The 26,593-nt window shown below is 39.6% G+C and overlaps 2 pseudogenes; one reads left to right on the forward strand and one right to left on the reverse strand.

Moving 5' to 3' along the window:
- Positions 1-5,621: 5,621 nt before the first annotated feature.
- Positions 5,622-15,525, forward strand: LOC113064539 (diphthine methyl ester synthase-like; annotated as a pseudogene).
- A 1,193-nt stretch (positions 15,526-16,718) lies between these two features.
- On the reverse strand, positions 16,719-26,411 carry LOC113064848 (zinc transporter 7-like; annotated as a pseudogene).
- Positions 26,412-26,593: the final 182 nt, after the last annotated feature.

Genomic DNA, 26,593 nt, shown 5'->3' on the forward strand with positions numbered 1-26,593 from the left:
AAAAAGATATATTTTCAACAGAGAAAACGTCAACGTCTGGGACTCTAAAATCACATCCAAAACAAACTGCAAAACAAACATTAAGTTGGGTTCGGATACGGATTTGAACATAACTCGAAACGGATTCTTCTGCTTTTCCCCATGTTTGGTCAGCTGGGATTGTGGAATTGTGCTCCGTCCAAATGCAGAAAATTGCAGAAGCCTGTTGATTGAGGCAAATGGGGAAATGGCGCACCACAAAAATGGAACACCAATCCAATAAATGCTAAGATTGCGACGAAAGGCGCTTGCTACCACACGGCCACCTCCAAAGATAGTAAACAGATGATTTGAAAGATCTTTACGCAATACGGTACACAAGAGATAAGAGACTGGGGCGTAATGAGGAGAACAGGGAAAAAAGAAAGATGGCAGGAAAATAGAGAGTGGGGCAGAGGAGAGGGACGAGAGAGGCCAGCAACTCTTTGTTAGCCGCACAGAACGATCTCCAATTACTGCACAAAAGGAGCTCATTCAAGAGGCATGGACTGAACACTAGGGCTTTGCATGGGAAATGAAGTCTACACAGAATGCTAAGAGGAGCTCTCCAGGCAGGACAAGACACACACACACACACACACACACATACACACTCACACTGCCTCAGTTGCTTTGCCAAATGGTGCCACTTAGTCCTGTGTTTTGCAGTAGCAAATATTGATTTGTTGCCGAGATCAGGTGAGCACTATTTCCTCAGGAGTTTCCCTATATGCCTTAATATATCAAGAAGCATTCTGACACTATAATGGGACTTTCCAACAGTGGCTGAGGCAGCATCCTGGACCTGACAATCCAAGTATGCACTTGGCATGGCATTGACGGCATCTCATTGTTGTTTGAATCCTTACATCGGTAAACTCTGTGTCGGACGTGTCAATGCCTATGACATTTGTAGGGCACACTCAATAAGACAAAGGTCAGATTCTGAGGAAGTGACTCATTGTGACTAGTGCATCCCTTGACTGGAAGTGGACAGCATTCCATAGCCTCTTCCTGGTCACTTTAGTCTTTTCCAGACTGATAAAAAAATTGCAATCGTGTTCATGACCTTACATTCTTTACACGTGGTGAATATCCTTAATAATGTATGCCCATTACTCTTGACTCTAGAGTGTTGAGGCATCTAATTCCTGATGCATCAAAGAATTTTGGTACGTCTCTAATTATTCCCCAAGGTATGATTAAAGCAGGATTTGTCCTTTCACACTTTGGATGTTACTGGAGCTGAATTCAAATGACTCAAGTTCCTGAAAGTTCCCAAAATATTAATAAATTTGAACATGTTTGCATTTCTGATATACTAATCCAATGCTGCCTTTGAGTTATGTAATTTAAGTCATTTAAGGGGTTATGAACCAGTAGGAAACTCAAGATTTTATTAATCGTGACTTCCCAAATTGGGGACAAATAGAATTGGTTTTGGTCATATTTGTTGTAATTTTGTACATTGATGAAATGATTTAGTGTATTTTTTAATCCTAACTTTGTTGAATTAACACTGAAAAGTTTGCTGAAATTATCCAAATGTGGCCAACCACATCAACTCATTATGACTTTCAAACTCACAGGTCTCAGGAAGATTTGAAGGTAAGAGCTGTGTTACTTGGTCACATGACTTACATCCATAGCATCCAAAGCAGACGGATACTATTTTGGATCAGCAGACGTTTTCTCTTTCTGGTCCCACTGGTTATTAGTTGCTATTCCGAGCTCCATGCTGTCAGCTATGTATAACCTACAGAGGGAGGGTTATGGAGGAAAGATGGGGAGTGAAAACACAACAGACCCCAAAAAAGGCATCATTCAGTATTCCCTTGACACGTCTGCCTCACAGCGATGACGTAAGCAAGAACCAGAGACTTCCCACCAAGAATCGTGGGAGAAGGCAGAGGCCGCTGGGGGAATATTCATGCCCAGAGCACTGGAATAGGAAACATGGGCGTTTTCCTGTTATTGGTGTATTTTAACAGATCTAGGCATTATCAGATATTTAGTGTTAGTGACTTTGTTTGCATGGATGTGGAAAGGCCTGGTTAAACAGGTGGTTTTGTATTGGTTTGAATATCATAAATTGGACATTTCTGTTACAAGCATAGCGGGAGAATGTAAACTATGATGATAAATATGCTAATAGTTTATATCACTTAGAAAATTTGACTTGGTATTTTATGTCCACAGATAAGACCGTGTTGGTATTTCAAGTCTTGAGATAAAACAGTGACAAAGTAAAAACAAAACATAAATTCAAAACCATGACCTGAATTACCTCGAGCTGAAGCTAAAAGCAGCAATGATCTCAACTGTTTCTCCCAGACACCACTGATTAAACTGAACATTTAGATATTTGTATCCTTTAGAGTTTTAAAAGGTTTCTTAATGTCTCAAACTGTGCTCAGTTAGAATCTAAAGTCCACAATCAAAAGTGAGAGGGCTCATTATAATCGAAAAATTCTTCCAAGAGTAAATGATCCATTCACATTCATTTTAAACTCTTACTGTTTGTCAACAATTGCCTTAAAGATGTCCATTTAGATTTCTTTTTCTAGTGAATTTAAGCAAATTTATACACACATATACAGAGGGTATAGAAAAGAATCACCCTCCTTTAAAATAATCACATTTTGTTGCTTTATAGCCTGAAAGCTAACTGTATTTATTCAGTGGAAATTATAACATCCAAATGAAAGATATAACACCAACATGTCAGCATAAAAAAAACAAAATAAAAAAAAAACAATGTGTTTTGTTGAACCACCTTTTGTATTAATTACAACCTTTAGTCCCACTGTATGCAAAATTAGAAATATTATATTTTAAAGTTATTATTATCATCATAAATAATTAATTACATTTTATATAAAAAAAAATGTATACATGCATGCAATTTTAAATTACATACAGACATATACATACATACACACACACACATATATATGTATGTGTATATATATATATATATATATATATAACTTACATAATTTCAAACTTTCTCTTGATTTGGGGGAAAATGTGACCCGGACATGTTTTTGTGACATTCACCCAACTAGATCCCACCAAAACAAAATCAGGAGTCACAGCTGCGCTCGAACTTATTGATCCAAAGAAACCTTGATTTCCTTCCCCTTCACGCCTGTCTCAACCTTCTCCCTGGTCCTCTAGCGGCACCAGGTCCTCTGAGGTGGTCTGGGTAGACCCTGGCCACAACAAACTTTTTTGTAAGGACCCTCTCTCTCGCCACAGTCCAATCAGATTGGCCCTTTCTGCTGGGACAATTTGCTACTGGCTGACTAGGCCCAAACAAAACCAGGGAAAAGGGAGACGGGTACAAAGGGGGGATCCCAGTAGAATCTGGCATCCTTCCCATTTATCGGAGAGCTGAATGCCCCTCATACACACACAAGACATCAAGAGATGCACTACATAACACTGCATTTAGAAATGAGTGGATGAGAAACGAGCTGTTTACTACTCAGGATCGAAAACTAACTTCATCACTAACACATCTTAAAGATTATAAATAAGACAAAACCCCTTGATAAAAATCAGGACAGTTCTCCAGTTTGTCTTACTGAGAAATATGACAAGTATGCAAGATCCAGGCGACTCATTGCTTCCTTCCTTCAACCCCCGCACACCCCGGCTTTTGCTCGCACTCTCCCACCCCCAATTTTCCCACCATTCGCGCAAAGTAAATTCTCATTAAGATCCAAATTGTTTTCAGATGCTGGCCTGGTCCGGTTGCCGTGGCAACCCGCTAGGAGGCAGCGAGCAGCGCTGGCAGTGGAATGGACAGCACCGGATCCAAACAAACCTCCACTGAACCCATTCTGCCTGGCACAATGCAGACTGACGGAGTCCATTCTGCACTTTACAAATGGTGAGGAATCTCCACTGGAGAGGCCTCGAGACGAGTCATACATTTTCACACACACCTCGGCCTGAAATCTGCTTAACACATCAGTCGGAGTTGAGGTAAACAACAACGCCTCGTCTGCAACTTTAGACAAGAGAACGAGAGCTCAGTATGCAGAAAAATGACAATGCACCTCTATACAGTATGACAAAAGAACTTACTCATAGTACTAGCTTTTGTAGAACTAATATATATATATACAAATATACATACATATTTAAACTTATTTTCTATCTCTATTTACTATTTACACTACTCTAAGATGATATATATATATATATATATATATATATATATATATATATATATATATATATATCAATAAAAAGTAAAATGTAGAACCTAAAGTGACATGGTGTAAAAAATCTGAAAAATATTTCAAAAAATGTTTGTGTAGCTTAAAGAAAGACGTGTTTCTTTGCAAAACTTCTTTCGTTCCCTGCAAAACCCTTGTGTTCTCTTGCAAAAACACATTTGCTCATGAAATTGTAGCTTTCCCCTGAAAATAATGCTTGCGCCCCCCCCCCCCCCAAAAAAAATGTGGGTTTATTCGCAAAATATTTGTGCTTGCTCTAAAAATGTTTGTGTTCCAACGAAAACCTTTGGGTTCATGTTTAAAACCTTTGCGTACCCCAGGAAATACCACAAAACTCTGCATTTGCTTGCAAAACCTTTGCATTCCACTGAGAAACTTTGCTCTCAATAATAATTTTTGCTATATCAAAAAAATTGCGATCACTCAAAAATGTTTTGCATTACACCGAAAACCTTTGCGTCCCTCTTTTGAAAGCGTTCAGTCACAAAGTGCTTGTTTTCACTAACAAAACCTTTGCATTACCCATATAAACTTTCTTTTAGGAGCTGTGAAAATAGCTGTCTAGGAGCATGACCAAGATGGCCTCCGAGCGACTTGCCCACTCTACTTTACCCTCCCAAATAAAGCAAATAGATTTCAATAATTATGTGTCAGCCAAACCAACACAGAACAACCCGAAAAACCAGAAATGTCTTTGTTTGGCTTCACATTACAAGTTCACCGGTGGTGGAGCCCAGATGGTCTATGAGCTTTAAGATCTTGTAAGCCTTATATTTAGATTAAGGACCTTTGACTGCACTTTGTGTTCATTCATTACAGGTATCAGCTGCGGGTAACAAAAGGTCTTCACCCTTATTCACAGCATATTAACCTACAAATAAACCAGGTCAAGCTCAAGGTCAGCTAAACCGTGGTTATTAAGTACAATGGATGTATCTCGACACACATTAGAAGTCATAGTTGAGACCTATGAAAAAGCTGCAAAAGTCATAAATCAACAAAACAGAAAGTCATGAAAAGCTGCATTCTGTGGTATTTGGGATAAGACTGTGAGCACATTTATCATCGTAAAGTTTCTCTGCAATTTGAGGGTAAAACTGACGGCTTTACAGAGTAAATAAACAGCAAACAGCACAGTAAATAGCCCTGAACTTGCCAATTATTCAGACTCTTGCACTGAATTACACAATACGGCTGTACTTGTGTAAAGGCTGCACATGTTGTTTTAAGGTTAATGAGAGTTTACCCATTAAATGCCCAGACTTCATTCTAAACCAATGTTTTGTGAACTGTGTGGCGATTATAAGTCACGCAAAGACACAATAACCTAAATATGTGCCAAAACAACTGAAAATGTCTAAACACGATATACTATATGTGGCAGATTGGGTAAGTTCCCTCCCCTGCATTTAAAAGGTTAAGAATAATCACTTAAGTAAGTTTTAGTCATTTTGTTTTGTGTGTGTTGTATTGAGTCGTAGTTGTTTAGCTCCACTGAGCTATATTTTTAGTATTAAGTGTTCTGATTATTGTAAACCTAATAAACATGTGTACATTAATACCTTCTAGTCTCTGCCCTACCTGGTAACGAACCTGTGTGATGTCAGTGACGTTGCGTTTCTAGTGGTTGGTTTATACTTTTGGGCAAGACTAACTAACTACTTCAAGATCTACAGCCAGTCTCTGCTGTTAAAGTCAGATTTATTCCATGTATGACTATAACTGCAAACTTGTCCTGAACTTAGATATCCGTCAATGAGGATTAACCATCAACAGTATAGTTTGTCAACTTTCATATATGAGGTTTCTATGCATATTTGTCATATGATGCACCTCATATGCTGCCATTGTTTTCACTCACCCATAACTTGCCTTCACTTACGCCACAATCCCACAAGTGCAATGACTCATCAGAAAAAATCTAAATCCACACATACAGAGATGCATTGGAAAGCTTTATCACTAGCCTATATGAGTCAGATTTCATTAGGAATAAAGAAAAAATGATATGAGAAATTGGAGAAAATGTTATCTTATAACTTATTTGGCTAAGAAGATAAGATAATGCCCACAAAAACAATTAAGTGCACTTGAAAGCATGCACTCCTCAAAATAAGTTTCCCTTTAAACCATAAGTGTAAGGGGAAAAACACTTTCTACAGCCCAACAGAAGATTAATAATGGAAATGTTTCCTATTATTCAGGATATTAGTGCCTGAAGAACCACAGAGTGGTTGAGAACTAGAGCTCTGGGGTGCAGCATTATGGGTCTTACCAGACGTGGACGTCTGAGGCGTGGGTACTGTGGAAACGCTCCAGAAGAGATGAACTAATTACACCGCACTTTCCCGTCTCGGCAGCTTCTAGTCACGGTTGAGCTTTGCATGGTGTTTGGCTCCAGCGTTTTTTCAGCCAAACCACTGAAACCCACATAGTGGATGGGGGACGTGGGTCTGACTCCTCATTTTCATGCACTTCAGAATCTGTGGGTTTAATCAAGTTTAATGATATATTCAAGAACGAACGAACCTCCGTTTCTTTTCTCCAGAGCTACGACCCACATTGACCTGGTTCTGTGAGCATTGAATGATGGGATTCAGTATGGCGTTATTCACAACGCTTCCATCATGAATGCGGTGGGCTGCTGTGGATTGCAGGTAAGGATAAAGTTGCAGTCTAATGTGGTCATTCAGTGAATCTCCGCGGGCGAAATCCAATCAAAAGCAATCAATGAGATTGGGAATGTTACACATGGGCGAAAGATTTTCCAAATTGGTCATGTAGATTCGTCACTTTGACCAATAGAAAGCAGTTCTGTTTGAAAGTGACTTCTGTGCAAGTTGTGCTTTCACACATCGCTACACTATTACCAGTAGACCATATTTGCTCCCAAAATTTTGCAGAAAATTCAGTAATGCTGCCGCACATTAACTAAGTGCTTCCCTATGGTGTCATTGTCAACATACTTTCCAGAGAACGTACTTCGCTATCGTGTGTCATTCGTTCCCAGTCGCTCGTGAAAACAATCAAATGACATTACAGCCTTTGTGTCGTAGGCGTCCCAGCGGAGTCTATCAACGAAGGCAACTGGCCATCAATAACAGCCCCCTGTATTGACCTGTCAGGGCAGCTTTATGTACCAAGAGGCCCCAGATGCCGCCCTAAGCTCACGATAGGCATCTTCAGATGATCTGAGATCAGCGGTGCCATTTCTAAAGGATATTATTTAGGTAGGAAAAGAAGGTACTAAATCATCTACTGCAGCTGCTGCTCTCAGCCACAGAGGGATCTGGAAGGATAACACACACTTTGCAGTTACTGTTTGGGTGTAGATCATGACACACTAATTAGAAGCAATCAACAACCAGGGATGCCACAAAAAAGAATGACTCAAGACTTTCTACACCCAGTGGTGTGTTGTTTTTGTTACCAAAAACATGTGATTTTGTTTTGTTTCAAGTCAAATGATTGTATGAGAAGGTTTGGTTTTGCTCTGCATCTCTTCTGACTAGGTCATGAATTCGGAATGACGATCTTAAAAGTTGCGATGAAATTAAAGTAGCGACAGCTATTTTCTTCCACATTGTGACATATGGTGCGTTCAAGTCATCTCGTATAGATCGTATTTACGAGTTGAATGCACATGAACGCCAACACAATATCGTAAATACCAGTGGGGGAGCTCGGGATTTTCTTTAAGCCCCGATCTGTACGAGTTGGGGGGCGTGTCAGTGATTAACATGGCGGAATACACAATACTTAAAGGTATTTAGCTGTGATATTGTCAGGCTTTTCTATTTACAGCGCAGTAAGTTAATCAATGACGCATAATATGATGCCATTATAATATAACAATGCAACTTGTAAAAATAAAGTTGGCAATGGCTTCCTAAATTAATTTAAAACATTAAAAATGAAGTATACCTAATGGACATTTCTTTATTCTACTTTTCTAGAACAAGAGTTTAAGAACATTGCTGTATTTTTGTATTATTAATTAAGAGAAAGTACACCGCCATCTTTCTCCGATGAAAGTGACTTGAACGCACATTCCTTCATAAGCACGACTTCCCACCTCATGCGTACGAACTTCCCAGGAGGACTTGAACGCACCAATACACCCGAGTGAAATGGATTAGCAAAAAAAGTAGCATGGGAACTTGCGGGAGATTGTAAGAAAGGGTGGTGTTTAAACAGACTAAATGATTGGAGAAATACGGCATATATCACTTAAGAGAAATCTGTAATTTCACCGGAAGATTGAATTGTGACATTTTTTTTATAAAAAATAGCATGAATCAATTGGTAATAATAAGATCAGCTTGCATTTAGAGATAGGTAAGGTGAATTTTCATTTCGTGCCAACTTTAAATGGATCTTTCACACAGAAAAGTGACATGACATTTAGCCAAGTATGGTGACCCATACTCAGAATCCGTGCTCTTCATTTAACCCATCCAAAGTGCACACACACAGAGCAGTGGGCAGCATTTATATGGGGAGCAGTTGGGGGTTCGATGCCTTGCTCAAGTGCACCTCAAGTCATGATTGCCGGCCCGAGATTTGAACCCACAACCGCTAGACCACGACTTCCCTGAAACGAAACTTCTGTCCATGTGTCATTCCAAAACTGACTGACGTCCATTCTTCTTCAAGATATTTTAACTCTTTTTGTTCAAACGATGAAAGTCAGTCAGTGGGGTCCAAAACAACATTGTTCAAACTACATTTTTCAAAACATCTTCTTTTCTTAGACTATCAGCATGCAAAAACCTGCAGAGCCCTGCACATGACACTCAGGAAAAAATAGATGATATGTACACGAACAAAAAATGTGTTCCCATAACTAATTGGTTTGTGGGCATGCTTCAGTTATATTGTTTGCATTTAATCAAATGTTAATCTCTTTAATCAATACTGTTTAATTAACCATTCCCTTGTTAAGGTAAATCAAGTCTACACTTGTTCCCTCAGTTCAATTTTATTTGATGTAACTAAAACGCGAGAGCAAATTAGTATGTTTATATAATATCTTGTTTAAGGGGCCCCGTAAAAACTCTCTTCATCCTCTTTAAGTCACCACTGCTGAATTTGTTATAGATAAACAAAAAGGCATTCATCTAGGACTCACTAATGGAGTTGGCCAGGGGTGTCCTAACCTGCTCCTGGAGTGTCACTGTCCTGCAGAGTTTAGCTCCAACCATAATTAAACACACCTTGAACCAGCTACTCAAGGTCTTCAGATTCACTAGAAACGTCCAGGCATGTACGTTAGAGTTGCACTCTACAGAACACTGACCCTCCAGGAGCAGGATTGGACACCCCTAGACTTGGTACTTCAACACTCCCTATGTGTTTGTTCATATCGCACTAATACATTCTTCAGATGGTCTGTAGGACCTGAAGTAACTGGTAACAAGTCTGCTTGCTGTAATGTCACTTTGTTGTCTCAGCTGTGCGGCACTCTAGTGTTCAGAATGATGTCATGCTTACTGCATAACAGGAAGCACCTTGTCGGTGGATAAACAGAACCGGTTACTCGTGAACACACTGACCAATGCAAAATAAGATCTAGTTTGAATAAGTATGAATGTGATTGCATTTTCTTCATAAGCTGTACAACTTCAGGAAGACTGCGTCCATTATGTTTTGGATGTACACATGGAGACCTGCGAGCTTCTATGATAAGATCAAGAAGTACAGGGATATGGGCCTGCACACGCTGTGCCTGCTGGGTAAGCTCTTCCTTTGAGTCTTTGTTAATGACATCATATAACCTTCTGTCTGATCACAATTGGTTCTCAGGTCCCTTGGCTCTTTTCCCAAGCAAATTTCCATGCATGTATATTTGTTTCATCTCTAACTGTCATTGTAACTATGAATGTGTCAAAACCAAAAGCGACGACCCCTGTATTTTGACGTCCCGTCAAATAGGCATTTCCCTTCGGGACGCACATTAAACTTAGAACCATTGCAAAAGCTTTGGTACCCCCCAAGGCAGATCGTCGCAAATAATTTATGTTTATATCCGTGTGCCATGGAGATTTCCAGCCAACTCCTGTTTTAAAGACCTGTTTTCCAAAGTACCAGTGGGATTTCCCGTTGGAAGGCAGCTTTGGTAATGAATGTTGGTAAAATAGTAGTCTACTGGTTAGGGGTTGGGACAGAGGGGGAGGGGTGGGAGTCCCCAGGTGCTTTCCAGCTAAGAAGTCAGAGAGCAAAAGCGAGGGCAAAAATGAGCAAGAGAGGGATCAGGGTTATTAACCTTATTATTCAAAAGCAAACAGAGGAAGGCGGGCATCAGGCACCTCCCCATCCACCATTGGCCGCAAGAGTGCTTATCTAATACAATAAGCTGCAGACACAACAAAAGCACACACACACACACACACACACACACACAGACAAAACACAAGGAATAAACACTGCATCCATTCATCATAACGTTGCTAACAAGACGTGGGCAATCCATCAAGCTGGCAAATATTAGTTCATTTATTTGCTGGTGTTTTAAGATTTAATTCAAAAATAAAATTAGATGTGTAATTCCAAAAAGTCTGACAGTGTCTACACATCAAACTTGAACTTGTTCCATTTAAATTTTTTATACGGTACTCTGCTACCCCAGCCACATCTTTCTCTATCCAACTAAAAAAATACAAGTGATTTTGTTTTGCTAATATCAATAATTAATTTTGAATTTGTTAATTTTCAGTTTTTTGTTCCGTTTTTTTTTTCTTTCAGTAATATCATTAATAATGAATTTGCTGGGGTTTTTAAACACATTTAATTACGTATAATTTTGTATAAATTTGCTGTTTTTTAAACATTAATTGATTATGGATTTTGTCTGTTTTAAATCTTTTGCAAAGCTTGTACGTAAAAAAAGGTATAGATTTACATACATTTTCTTTGACCTTCTAAAATTCATGCAAAGTCAGTGTTGATATCATATTTCCATTTATAAAGAAAGTAGGAAACTAAGAAATTGTCCTATTTTATTGTAGCTGAATTCTAGGCTTGAAGTCTCATCTGATTGGTCCGTTATTTATAAACATTTTGAGGTTAATGAAGAAGCTTTCAGTGTAGACATGGTGTGAGAACATGACTGGTCATGATTTGTACATTTGTCTTTGTTCTCAATATGAAGCCCTCTCAGGTGTAGTGTGAAAATGTACTGGCGCTCCAGACTGAGTGGGGTCAGCAGCTTATAGATTATAAAACCCAAGCTTATTGTTTTGTACAACCCCCTTGTTTCGCAGATATCAAAGTAAAAGAGCAGTCCTTGAAGAATTTAATGAGGTAAGACTCCCTTACTACTTCTGATTTTCTGTGGGGTTGAGTGGGTTCTGCTGATTTATATCTAGTCTGTGGTGCTTTTCCAGGAGGGTCGATTTGTGGTTTATAGCAGACATTGAGTTAACATATATGCAATCTGCAAGTAACAAAAGTAAAAACCGTGGGCGCTTGTTTGACTTGGACGCATGATATGTTATCATGGACCTTCCCTGGGCCACGTCCAGAACTGCCACAGTATAATTTTCCCTTCTGAAGCCTTCAGAAATATGTTTATCGGCAACAGTGAACTTCATCAACTGCTTTCATACTTGAACTTGAAGTCTTTCTGAAAAACTTTCACTGGTGTTGAATTATTTTTCATCGTAGAAGATGGTTGTTAACCCTTTGCTCTCTCCGTGGTGTCCTATAATTATCTCCCTCCTTGGTCACACACTTTGTGTAATTTTATATCCAATCCACATAAACCCCAAATGGGTTTTAGTGTTCCACTATGTATGCTATAAGGAGACGAGCATTAGGCCTGGTGCGTGCTCCCTGTTTAAGGCTGGAAAGTGTGTTAATGTCTCCCAGATTTATTGGCACTGCTATACCATTACTTGGAAATGGAATATCCATATGCTGCATGATTTTGGTCACAGTCAGATGTTTGTCCAGGGAGGTTGGTGCCCTTCACTGCAGGGAGGGGGAATGGCCCCCCCAAAAAATTCAAAGCATGTCTCCAACTTCCTTAAGTTGAATGATTCCATTAAAGACAGACCGATGGTCCGTTAAAAGCTAATGTACCTTAAGCATGCAGAGTATTCAACTTTAAAGCTCAATTGTAAATTGCATTAATGGTCACCTACTTGCTCAGTGTTCTGGGACCACCTGCAACCTGTGCATTAACTAATTTCGACACTGTCAAGGATGCAGACAGATTAATGGAAGACATCAGATACATCTGCTCACCTTAAAGTTTACCAACCCTCTCTCTTTCCAGGGGTCAAAAGATTTACGAGCCTCCCAGGTACATGACTGTTGCTCAGGCAGCTGAGCAACTCTTAGAGATACTACTGAACGGAAGGGATCGGGGTGAGGAACTGGGTATGTTACTCTTGCAGACCTTTCTGTATTGCATGAAATCGTCTGTTAACTCTGTGGTTGAACAATCTGATGTCTGGCCGACTTGAGACACTGGGAAGCATTGACGTAAAATTGGATTAGATTTGATTGAAGAGCTTTGTGATCGTTCACAGTTTGTCCTATTCTTTCATTCAATGCAGCAATGACTGAAGACAGAAGGTGTTTCTCAATGTCAAGGAAGGATCCTCGGAAGCCAGTATTTCGAGGATGCTACGTCATTGACATCCGTCGAAGGACTGTTCCAATGTCGAGGATCCTCGGAATTTCAACCAAGGACTGAGTCCTTCGTTCAAAGAATATCCCATACACAGGAAGGATGCATATGTGTATCCTTCGTGCTCTCAAATCACCCACAATCCTACGCGGGCAGCTTTGCTATCTAACATTAGTTCAAAAATTCAAAAATGTTGAACGTTAACGTAGTCGGAGCGTTAACGGTTTTTATTTACGTAACCAAACATTTGTAGTAAATATAAGTAAAGTTTGACGTTTAAATGCCAGTATAAATTACTACCGTATTGATATTGTAAATTATACAAATACAAATGGTTAACTGAACCGGACCTGTCATTTAACAATTGGTTCCGTCAACGGCATTTCTTTTATAAATAACTAGTTAAGTTGTCCAAATAGCGTTATTCAAACGGACCTTTTCACTGACGTAATGACGCAATTACGTGCACTTGCTAGCCTGTTCCATTTGTAGTATTGTTCAAAATAATAGCAGTACAATGTGACTAACCAGAATAATCAAGGTTTTTAGTATATTTTTTATTGCTACGTGGCAAACAAGTTACCAGTAGGTTCAGTAGATTGTCAGAAAACAAACAAGACCCAGCATTCATGATATGCACGCTCTTAAGGCTGTGCAATTGGGCAATTAGTTGAAAGGGGTGTGTTCAAAAAAATAGCAGTGTCTACCTTTGACTGTACAAACTCAAAACTATTTTGTACAAACATTTTTTTTTTCTGGGATTTAGCAATCCTGTGAATCACTAAACTAATATTTAGTTGTATGACCACAGTTTTTTAAAACTGCTTGACATCTGTGTGGCATGGAGTCAACCAACTTGTGGCACCTCTCAGCTGTTATTCCACTCCATGATTCTTTAACAACATTCCACAATTCATTCACATTTCTTGGTTTTGCTTCAGAAACAGCATTTTTGATATCACCCCACAAGTTCTCAATTGGATTAAGGTCTGGAGATTGGGCTAGCCACTCCATAACATTAATTTTGTTGGTTTGGAACCAAGACTTTGCCCGTTTACTAGTGTGTTTTGGGTCATTGTCTTGTTGAAACAACCATTTCAAGGGCATGTCCTCTTCAGCATAGGGCAACATGACCTCTTCAAGTATTTTAACATATGCAAACTGATCCATGATCCCTGGTATGCGATAAATAGGCCCAACACCATAGTAGGAGAAACATGCCCATATCATGATGCTTGCACCTCCATGCTTCACTGTCTTCACTGTGTACTGTGGCGTGAATTCAGAGTTTGGGGGTCGTCTCACAAACTGCCTGTGGCCCTTGGACCCAAAAAGAACAATTTTACTCTCATCAGTCCACAAAATGTTCCTCCATTTCTCTTTAGGCCAGTTGATGTGTTCTTTGGCAAATTGTAACCTCTTCTGCACATGCCTTTTTTTTTTAACAGAGGGACTTTGCGGGGGATTCTTGAAAATAGATTAGCTTCACACAGACGTCTTCTAACTGTCACAGTACTTACAGGTAACTCCAGACTGTCTTTGATCATCCTGGAGGTGATCATTGGCTGAGCCTTTGCCATTCTGGTTATTCTTCTATCCATTTTGATGGTTGTCTTCCGTTTTCTTCCACGTCTCTCTGTTTTTGCTCTCCATTTTAAGGCATTGGAGATCATTTAAGCTGAACAGCCTATCATTTTTTGCACCTCTTTATAGGTTTTCCCCTCTCTAATCAACTTTTTAATCAAAGTGCGCTGTTCTTCTGAACAATGTCTTGAACGACCCATTTTCCTCAGCTTTCAAATGCATGTTCAACAAGTGTTGGCTTCATCCTTAAATAGGGGCCACCTGATTCACACCTGTTTCTTCACAAAATTGATGACCTCAGTGATTGAATGCCACACTGCTATTTTTTTGAACACACCCCTTTCAACTAATTCAACTAATTGCCCAATTGCACAGCCTTAAGAGCGTGCATATCATGAATGCTGGGTCTTGTTTGTTTTCTGAGAATCTACTGAACCTACTGGTAACTTGTTTGCCACGTAGCAATAAAAAAATATACGAAAAACCTTGATTATTCTGGTTAGTCACATTGTACTGCTATTATTTTGAACAATACTGTACGTGTTCTCCGTATGCTAAAGAGGAGTCTCACCTAGCCTCTGAAGGAAGTGGCTTGGAAGGATCAGTCCAACCAAGGAAGCATCCTTGACATTGAGAAACGCCTAGAGTCTGTGTTGGTCTGGCTTGGATCGGAGCCAAGGACCAGACCATCCGTTCTGGGACGCTGCAAGAGTTGGTGTCCTGTGACCTTGGAGGACCACTTCATTTCATGATCATCAATGGCCACCTTCATCCTCTAGAGGTTAACATGTTGAAACTCTTCAGAGGTCCTGAGGGACTGAAGACCTTGAAGATGACTGATAGTTCCACATACGTTTCTTGATACCCAAGAAGCTTGTGCTCCTAAAGAAAAAAAGTTTCCTTTTCAGTGCTCCTGGGTTTTTCTAAAAAGGAAAAGCAGACAAGGCGGCCCACGTGAGAGCCTAGAGCTGCCGGAGGGTCAGGAGAGCACGCAAATGACATAATTGTTATTCCAGATCAAATTTGACCACTATAACCTTTAAGTACCAGTCGGGCCAGGGTTACATTTCATTACAAGATTTAGATTGGAAGTGGGATGATTATTTTGACGTGTGGTGGTCATGTTCTTGCTGTTGAAAAATAAATGATGGAATTATAATAGAGGAAATGGAAAAGATTATTGTGGACCAACTGCATCTGGGTTGCATTAGTGCCTCTGAAATGGAGCTTTCTTTGAAATTGGCATAATGTTTCCATACATTTCTTAATGGAACTTTCTCTGTAAGAATGTAAATAAGAAAAAAAGCGAATACTCAGATTCTTTGGAGCATGTCATAATGAATGAAGATTGATTTTCGTACAGTCATCGCCACTGATTACATCAACGCCCTATTGTGGTTTGGCTGCTTTCAACTACATCTTTGATTTTGTTTGTGATCTCTCATTGCAAAGAAAGTGAACAAAGATTTTGTCAGAAAGTAGCTTGCCTCTGTCTGCTTTATATACACAAAGACAAATTAGAGTTCACGTGTTGGATTTAGAGATTATTTGGTTTACAGATCTGCATCTGCTTTTTACTGCCATCAAAATACAAAGCCCAAGATTCACTAACTTTCTTTAAACTTTAACTGGTTAAAGTGAAGGTTATGTACCTTTTGGCACACCTTTGACAAAATAAACTAATGGCTTGTTTCCACCATGCAGTATGGTATGCAATTATTTAACTGATTATATATATATATATATATATATATATATATATATATATATATATATATATAATAAAATTAACATTTTGGTGCAATCTTAATAGCTTGGCTAACAAAGTTGAACAAATGTTAAACAATATAACAATACTGTCCTGAAAAATGATACCACAAAACTCTTCATCCTTTCAAATGCAACTAAAAATGTTCAAATGTCGTTTCTTCATCCCATTACGGAGTAGAATTTTTTTTTTTTTTTAAGTACAGCTTAAAACCTTTTTTTTTTTGCTGAAAATTACTGGAGTAAGTCTTGAAAATCACAAGGAAATCTTGATCAATTTTAAACTGAAAAAAGTCTGTCTCCAGTCAGTACTAGCCTTGATTAACTGTTTCCACAGATTACTTGAAGGGAAATAAACTGTAATAGGCCCTGACATTTTACTGCAAATATGTTGGACTTTCCTACTGATGCTTGCACCTTCTTGTGTATTAAAAAAAAATAATAATAATCATGGAGATATTTTACAATTTCCATTCAAGCCAACAGCTGCTTCTGTTTAATTCTGTCTATATGACAAATTTTACACCATGCATAAACAGCAAAGCCAAATGCAAAGGAATGTTTTAATTGTAGACAGAACTCAAGGTCATAAAGATCCAGTTTTCATCGCATTCATGTTGACAATCAAACACTATGGTGAAAGCGATTGTCCATGATCATTTTTAAAAAGGCACTTAAGAAATGCAGACAAATGTTTTGTTTACATAATGGCGTTGGCAAACTGATTCTGCACTTCTTTACAACTGTGCAACTGAAAATCAAAGCAGGTGAAGTACAAAAAGTCAATGAATCACATACTGCTATATTTTTTTTAAATGTCCACTGAACTCCACATTCAATAATTAAAACCCCATTCTGATACAGGAAAAGGGTAGCAATTATGAACAAAAGAAACAGTTTTGTAGGGATTATAAAAATCAAAAGCAATGGGGAACTTCAAAAATAACAAAAGTTCAAATGATCGAGAGGGTGCACCAATGTTGCAAGTTCTTGCTTCCCTCAAAAAGCTGGTCAATTGATTTCTGGCAGGAGTGGAGTCAGACAGGTTGGACTGCACCAGCTCCATCTTGATCCAAGATGGAAGTGGAGCGACAGAAACCCAAAGATGGGTTGAGGTGGAGAATTTCCCCACAGCAGCACAGAGGGCCTTTGGTCCCGGGACTCCCAAAGATCAGGAGAAGTGTGGTGGACTTCTACATGGCTGCCACTTCAATCTGAACATACAGTTGTCTGACGCCAACCTGGGCACAGGGCAGAAAAGAACATGTAATGGAAAATTGGAAATGTCTCCTAATAAGTGAGATTAAGTTGTTAAAGCTGTGTTTCCAACGGTCCCCACCTGTGTGAAAATGTTGTGTGTTTGGCTGAGAATCCATCTAGAATCTGCATCGGGCGCCACAAGGAGTTTGAGTGTACCAATATACACATCTGTGCAAAGGGTCCAGAAGTGAGGTTCCTGGAGGTTATAGACGCCCTTAAGCTGCTGGACCTGCAGGGAACATTTGCGGTTAGCAAACACAACCCCCGTTTTTCTCAAAGGTTTAGACAGTCATTAGGGTGCTTGGACTGTCACTGGCAATCTAGAACCATTTTAGGCAAAAACCTGGAACTGCTATATAGCAAGATTGAGGTTCTGACCCTCAATAGGGTGTTAAGTTCCCATTTTTCAAATGTGGGTCCTTGTATAGCTAGTTATGTTTCAGTTGATATCCCTGTCTAACCAAGTAGCCAACTTTCACAAATAGGGTTCAGATGATGAAAATAACTTACCCTTTGATAGCATTCAGGAAGGGTATGGTCCAGAGGAGGAGGCGTCCGTTGCATCAAGATCCCTATGGATTCCCTGAGCAGAGGAACCACACTGTGGAAAAGAGGGAGGCGAGAAATGAGTCGCCGTTCTATGAGACAAGAATTCAGTGGAGCGCCAACTGCTAGGCAAACTCTGGCAACAGGAAGGGACGCCACACATAAAAACATCATTGGTTAGTGACCTAACAGCTCGACACATCATGTTATAAGATAGGGAGAGGAAATTCTGTTAATATCATGACAAACAAGAACTCCTTTCATTAGGGTTATTTCAGAGCATGCTCCAACATTAACTTGCCCATCTTATGGTTGGGGTGGAGTAACAGAGCTGTGCTGATGTCATTCTAACAGCTGTAGTGCATGTGAGTCTGCAAACAACCCCGAGCAGACCTGGATAGACATCCAAACCCATTCATTCTGCCGAAGAATCACTTGGCAGAAACGGTTGACTGGTTAAAATAGTACTAAGACTATTTCTCTCCTAACCAGTCAGCCGTTTCAGCCCCATCAAAGCTAGGTCTTGGCTAGGCCAGCATCTTACAAAGTCATCAGTTCTCCTTCAAACCTTCAAGGCCTGACCACTGCTCCATCTGGGAACCATTAGAGGGTTCCTTGGTTTGGACTTTTTTCCCGGTCCCTAATCTACTCTATCACCCCCATGTTCTCCTGAACTCCTCCCTGAAACCCAAGCCTCAGTTTGGGACACGCCAAAGTGGAGAAGCTGATGGCTGTCCCATTTGGACATTCATGAAAGTAAAATAAAATGTGGCATCAACAGGGACTCATTTCACAACATCTACAAATGGCACACACTGCTGAAAAACTGCAACAACGTGTGCCTTCAAAATATTTTGCCCCAACATTGCTTTGATAAAATTAGCAATCATGTTACTCACAAGGCTTTCATTTCACAATAGTCCTTTCTTGACCCGTGAGGTTCTACAGACGTTTACAACCCTATATCAAGAGTTGATATGCAACTAGATATCTGATATTTTTAAATCACCGTTGCCCTCATAAGTCCATGTAAATTGGACTAAATTAGTAAAGTGTCCTCTAAAAAAAAAAAAAAAAAAAACATGTAAGATTGAATCATTAAATATAAACAATTGCTATTAGTGATTAATACACAATCTTCCTGTGGTCTCTCAAATAAAATGAGGTTATAAAAGCTGCATTTATAAATAACATTTTAAAATGGTTTAAAACGGTGTTAAAGCAAATATGTCGTGTCAAGTTTCTGGAGGTTTTTCTATAATTAACAAATGTTCCCATCAACATGTACTTTGACAGGGCATCGTGAAACTTCCTGCTGTGCATTCCTCTCAGTAACCGGTGCTGGGCAATAAAATGAAAACAGGAAAGTACTGGATGAGGGTACCTCAGACCTCTGACTTCATACTATTGTTCCATATCTTCCTGTTCAGTGAAACAGAGGCACTCTTACTCACCATTTGCTGGCGCTTGATCGCTAACCTGCCCCGAAAATGCTGTAATGCAGTTACAAAAGTGACTCAGCTGCCTGAAATACAATTATGTGCGAGCATCAAGGTTAAGCTGGCCAGTGACACAAACCAAATGTCACCACCTAGGTCAGGGTGACAATCAGGATCAAATATTTCTGCAAGGATGCTTGTAATCACCTATGGACTTTTTTGGAAACCAGGAAAACAGCCTGGAGACACGCGGCACAAAGCAGTCACTCGTAAAAGCACACACACTTCTAAACCACATGGAAATGATTTGTTATCACGCCCAGACGACCTGGAGCACAGAAATATTTATGACACCAGACCCACCGCGAGAATGAGGTGACTGTAGTGAAATCTGCGTCTGAAACATCACAGTGGGAATTATAGCAGGTACATTTAATTTAATTTCTATGGCAAGTAGTTATTGGGATTCCACCACAAAAAGCTTCAGATGCTTTGCTGCTAGGAACGAACTGCACTGAAGCTATGGTGGTCATAACCACAGGATTGTATAGCTATTTGGCCATGTGCATAAAATGTATGCTTCGTTTTTACAGTTTGAGAGTCTTCAAATGTTCAAACATCTTCTGACCAGCTCTACTAACACTACTATAAATGATCACTAATACTAAAACTCTTTTACCACACAGCTGATGGTCAGAAAAGGTCCAATATGAATGTAGAAGACAATTTGTGTAAAACGGAATGAATCTCGTGAAACATGTCTGGGTCACAACTATAACCTGATTGATACAGCCCTCAGCTGACATAAATTACTTCTATATGCAGAGCTGAGTGTTAAATAAGTGTTGCATGTATATGCGACTTGTTCCTGCACCAATACATAAATTAGCATTCTGAAAGTCTTTACAGTATCTAGTAGCCGGCACAGTGCTAAAGTGCATAATATGAAGAAATACAGTAGATCAAAGAATAACATGCAACAAAAGCAGCTTTGGAGAGCCATTAGACTAATTTGCACTGAGGATTGACAAATGAATTCATCCTCAAAGGCCCAGCTTAGCACGGCCAGAACAAATGTTAATTACTGTTAGCGTTCTTTACACGCCCGTTTCTCGGGCTTTAGGCTATGGCCCAAAGCGATTAGCGGTCTTTGGAAGACTTTGGTGGTGGGGGACTGCTGTAGGTCACAGCAGCAGGACTCCTCCACTCCCTTCAACTAATCACAGGGTACCGGAGCAGAGCTAGCTGCTGCAGCCGTACACAGATATCCCCCTAAAGCAAGCCTAGTGCACCCAGAGTGGTCTTAGCTAAACACGCCCCAGTTCACATGCAGCAGGGGGTCTTGTGCAGAGGGTACCGCGCAAATGTGTCACGCCTCAGGTGCATCTGTTGAAGGAGAAGTCTATCATCTTACTGAAAGGTCAAACATCCAAATGTGAGCGAGATGGCGGAATCAAAACAAGGCGGTCTCTTGAGAATATCAATCTCACAATGAGGGGTATATGGGGAAATTGCTATCCAAACAAAGAAGAGTCCATCTTAACGATCAAACAAAGAGCCACAGACATTCCGTGTGGCCAATTATATCGCTTTCAAGACTCGAACGATGAATGATTCTGCTATGCCAGACGTACACAGACATGAAGTTCAAATGTGTAAGAGAGTCTAGAGCTGCAGATGAACTCATGCTTTGGACACACAATAGCGGTGCTTCCCCAAACACATTAAGCCTAGTTCTGCTGAACACTTTACTTTTCTTTGGAAATGTTCACATTAGCATACTGCTATTTCTGCAGTATATGCTACAGCTTGCTATTGATTATGTCATTAATGACTCACCCTCATGTCGTTCCAAACCCGAAAGAAAAAATGACGACTTTATTCAGCATTGTCTTCTCTCGTCTGGTCTGTTGTGAGTGCGACTGCTGTGACTGTTGACGTATGACGCTGCTGACGTGTTTTCTGGTGCGCCCAATAACAAATAGAACACGTCAGCAGCATCGTGAACGTGAGAAGACTAGTATTGAATATGCTAGTATTCAATATGAATACAGCCAGAAATGTAGCTTAATTTTAGGTCTCAGAAAACCAATACATGTTTAGTCATATCAAAATCATTCAGCTTCAAAAGACACAGCGTCTACAGATGGACCACAGGAACGTCAAGTCTTAAGCTACACGAGCTCTTTAACAAGCTCATTTCTTTGGAATTTAATGGCTTTCCATAGTTGTGTATTACCTTTGTACATGAGCCATACCAGATCGGCCTCCAGATTGCACCTGATTGAGACCGAGACGCTGTCACGCGCAGGTGCAATATGGGAAATCATCCACAGTCTGAGCCCTACTACTCTCAATTCTCAGGACTTGCCAATCGGTCACTGCATGGAAAGCTGAAGAAGAGGGGAAAAAATGTCTTGGGTCTTGATGACACAAACCCCTCTTTTTTGAGAAACAGAAAGAAGGAAAAATCCATCTTAAAAGATGCCTTTGTTGAAGTAACATTCACAGATCGCCACCACATTCCAGAGAGGGAGAAGAAAAGCCTCAAACACGGACAAGAGGGAGAGAGAGGGGGGTTGGAGGGACGAGATGAATATGCTGGAAAGGCTTTGCTCAGACTCTTGCATTTTGCAAAAAGGGGCCACGAATGGTTCCTCTTCTCTCAAGCACAGTAACCACCGGCCATCTGCAATTTACACAGCCTTTACATACGTTTACCTACATCACACACAACAAATAAAGCATACTCATCCTCATAAAAGCATCTGACATGGCATTTTCAAGACTACGGAGGAGGAATGAGAGGTTTGGTAGCTTTAAAAAGTGATGAAATGCTATGCATTTTTCTTTCTCGACTGGAGTTGGTTGAAAAATGCCACATAAGAGTCAAATCCTGGGTTTTCTGGTTTGGCCACATGTTGAGAAAGTGCTCTGGGCTCCACCCTCGGAGCATGTATCCTGTAATTCACCCGGCTGGCACGCCAACGGCTTCACAGGGCTCTTGGTGAAGGGCACTGTGAAGTGGCTTTTGTATGATCTGTGTTAGGTGCTGTTGAGGGTTTCTGGGTGGGGTCTGAGGATTGGAGGATTGTCTTGAGTTCTCGTAATAGCATGGGCCGGGGTTGGCGTACTCACCTCACTCCTATGAGAATCGAGATGAGCATGGAGCAGATGGGGTCGGCGATCATCAGGTCATATTTTGCATTAGGAGGGCAGATATGATGACCCCGACACTGCCCAACGTGTCCGCAACAATGTGGAGAAAAACTCCTGGAATGAAAAAAATTAGGGTTAGGATTTATTCTGAAAAAAAAGTCTGAAGGAGAATACTCGAAACGGTTCAAAATGTTTTTCTAAAATACAGTAAGTATAGCTATACTGTAAAATTTTACTACAATTTATAATAATGTTTCTATTTTAATATATTTTCAAACTTAGTTTGTTCCTGTGATGGTAAAGCTGAATTTTCAGCACCATTACTCCAGTTTTTCAGTGTCACATGATCCTTCAGAAATCATTTTAATATGCTAATTTGGTCCACAAGAAAAAATTATAATTTAAAATAACTGAATCTAATTTAAAATAACTGAATCAAATTGAAATACCAAGTATTTGTGTGTGCTTTTAGCTAAGCAACTTGTTAACATCAAACTCTATTAAAATCATTTGTGAGTTGAGGAAAAAAAGACAAAAAAGGCCATTTGCATAAGTCATTCCCATAGTTTTCCAAACCGGTCACTTATGAAGTAGACTGTTATCGATGTAGGTAGTTTACAGCAAGTTATACACTAAGGCTTTTGCCTACATGAAAGGCCCTGGTTTCACTTCAACAGCACTAATGAGATGTGGATACAGCATTTGCTAGCACCCATGTTCAAACATGAATATTGCGGACGGAACGAACCCGCGGTCTTGGATACATCTCTAGCGGTAACCCTCAAACTGATGATGTCATTCCACAAACAGATCATGAGAGTACGTCCTCGAATGGATGGCCAACCTGCAAGACTGCCCTCCCTGAACACATTTCCAGAATATATCATATGCTACTATGTTAAAACCAACATGAGTGAGTTAGTCAACATTTCCTGAACTCAGGGGTCTGCTCTGGCTGTCCTGATCAACACTGGAGAATAGCTGTGGACTGTGGTATAATGGCACTGAGACGGTCCACTTTCCTTCCCTCAAAATGAGTTGACATACTTGCGGTTACTTTTAGTTTTGCAGAAAGCACAACCGCAATAACGGAGCAAACTTCCTAATAAGTGAAGAATTCTTCCAAATGTGGTCAAAATAAATACTAGAAAAATAACAAGAATGCTGGAGCTCTGTGTGTCCTTAGAAAGAATGGTTTATAAAAGTACTAATAGCTTACTATGCTGTATAAACTAATTAAATTAAGATAAAATATACATTTTCACATTATAATACAAAAAAATTACAACGATAAATATAAAAACTTTTACATTTTATTAAAAATATCTTTCTTTCATCAAAACTACTACTACTAATAATAATAATTGTTTTATTAATCTATTTTTTTTATCACTTTTACTTTTAAGAAAAGTAAATTAATAATGTTTTTATAAAATAATTATGATTCGTGAAAATATTTATTTTCAGCAAAATAACAACAATTAATATTCTCACTTAATAACGATGATAAAATATTCCATTATTTTTTGTAAAATACTATTTTCATAAAATAATAAATCACCAATTTATTATTATTATAGTAATTTAATAATATCTATGATAATACATTTATTGCTAAATAGTGCTATTGATCATTTAAAACATTCATAATGAGAAAACAATTATTTTTGCTAGTTTATTATTATTATTTTTACTTTATTATTATTAATTTTCTTTTGTAAAATAACCTCAATAATAATAACAAAATCCTATAATAATATTCCATAGCTTTTTAGGCAAAATGATCATAATTATTATAATTATTTTAATAAATGGTAATAGTAATTAAATAAAAACACTGTAATAATAATACTTGTGTATAAGGTCTTAAACAGGTATATACAAATATTTTTAGACAAATCACGTTTCATTTGTCATACTGCAAAAGGAAAGCCAAGTGCATTGCATTGTGAAATACAGTAGTCTGTGCAGTGCAGAATATTTCATACTGCATGTTTTGGCAAATAGACTACATCTACAGAGTATTCTGTGTAAAAAGTAAGTATAATAAACATAGCCAAAATAGGCATGAAAATCTTCAGGACTTGATCTTCAGGCTGGTAGGATCTACTTGCAATTCATCACGGGGAGCAGAGAACAGGTCCCTCGGCTGGGATGGAGGCAGCGTAACCTTTTGCACTGTCACCTCCTCCCCTCCCTCTCTCTACATGGTCCTCCCCTCTGTGCCTCGTTCTTTCTCCCTTGAGCAGGCCTCCCAAAGGATCCATTCTCTCTCTGTGTGTGCCAGGGTGAAGGGGACAAACTACTTTCTCTGCTCTGCTCTTTCCCACACAAGCTCGGACAAAGGGATTTAAAGTGACAGTGTACCACGTTTGCTCCGGTGTCAGTGTTCACCTGGTCACCCCCCCCACCCCAAGTCAAAGGTTAGAGGTTAGAATGGTCAGAGGAGTCACTTGGTTGCACAGAAAAGTCCATCATCCAGTTACGTCTGATCTAGACCACTGTCTACCTTCAGTTTTTTTGTTTTTGTTTTTTTACTAGAGGACCTCATCCACTAAGAACTCAAAATACTGAGCACCTATAAAAGAAGAAAAAGCTGTCTAGACCTGATAAACGCGACTGTAAATAGTTTCCTATCTGGTGCCTTTTTAAAAGCATGGCAAATATTGTGACAAAACGATCTCTAGCGCCATCTGGAGGAGAACAAACATACAAAAAGGCCATACCTTGTAAAATCTGCTTGCTGGAGCCTTTTCCCGGTGTGTGCAAATGGTCATCTGAGGACACAGACAGATAGAAATGATTTCTGCAATTTTCACAATAACACATCTGATGCATTAACAAAACTGCGCTCAATCAGTACTGTAGTTTCAGGTCTCACCATGGCAGTGGGGATCATCGTGTGAATGCCCGTGTCCTCCGTGTGAATGCCCATGTCGTGTCCATGCTTGGACTCATGACTGTGGCCGTGGCCCCCCATGACTGTGTCCATGTCCCGCACTGCCATTAAACAGAGAATGACTGTGGCCGTGACCTTAAAATAAGAGCAACACATCTATAGAGAAACGTATGCACTTTATATCACCAAATAACTATATGAATTTAATAGCAAATACTGTGCATATATACACTCATATTTTGTTATTCTTGTGAGGCACCTTACCTTCATCACCGTGTGAATGTCCATGACCTCCATGTTGAAAAACAAATATTCCTACAAGATTGACCAGCAGCCCTGCTATAGACACCGGGAGCAAACGATCATGGTGCACATCAGGGGGTTCCAGCGCCCTCTGGTGAGAAGACCAAACACCATCGTTCAACAATAAAGATATTAGTGCATCAGTATGCCACTGGGAAGTAAATGGACTGAAATCTTATACTACTGCACACCTCTACTCCTTCTGAGAAGATAGAAGAAGGCGGTAAAGATGAGGAAAAGGCCGTTCACGAATCCTGCGAGCACTTCTGCTCTGACATACCTACAAAACAATCAAATGGACTTGCATAACAACCAGCGAAGACATGCAGTTTCCTGTCAAAACCACTCGGGCAGAAGTCAAAGTGTCAGTTTTAGGAACTTGTGTCATTGTGTGGACACTACCCACAATAGCGGTTTCTAAACTGTGGTGTGCTCTCACCCATACGAGAAGAGTCATTGGACCTCCAGCGTGAAATGACCGATGCTGCAAGGCCTGCCAGGAGAGCGGTGCAGTCAAAGAACATGTGAAAGGAATCCGAGATCAACCCTAGACTGAGAATCAAACCAACACAAAAAGGGAAGTGTAAAATTATCAGGAACCTGAGAAATACATCCCACCCCATACTGAACTCAGAGCTTTGTTAGACATTCACTCTTTCTCTTCAAGACAAAAAGAAAACAGTCCAAAGTTCCATTCGTGCTGACAGAGATTTGGTCGTCAAGTTCGTTTCAA

Source organism: Carassius auratus, chromosome 47 (genome assembly GCF_003368295.1).
Source record: "Carassius auratus strain Wakin chromosome 47, ASM336829v1, whole genome shotgun sequence".
Classification (NCBI taxonomy): domain Eukaryota; kingdom Metazoa; phylum Chordata; class Actinopteri; order Cypriniformes; family Cyprinidae; genus Carassius; species Carassius auratus.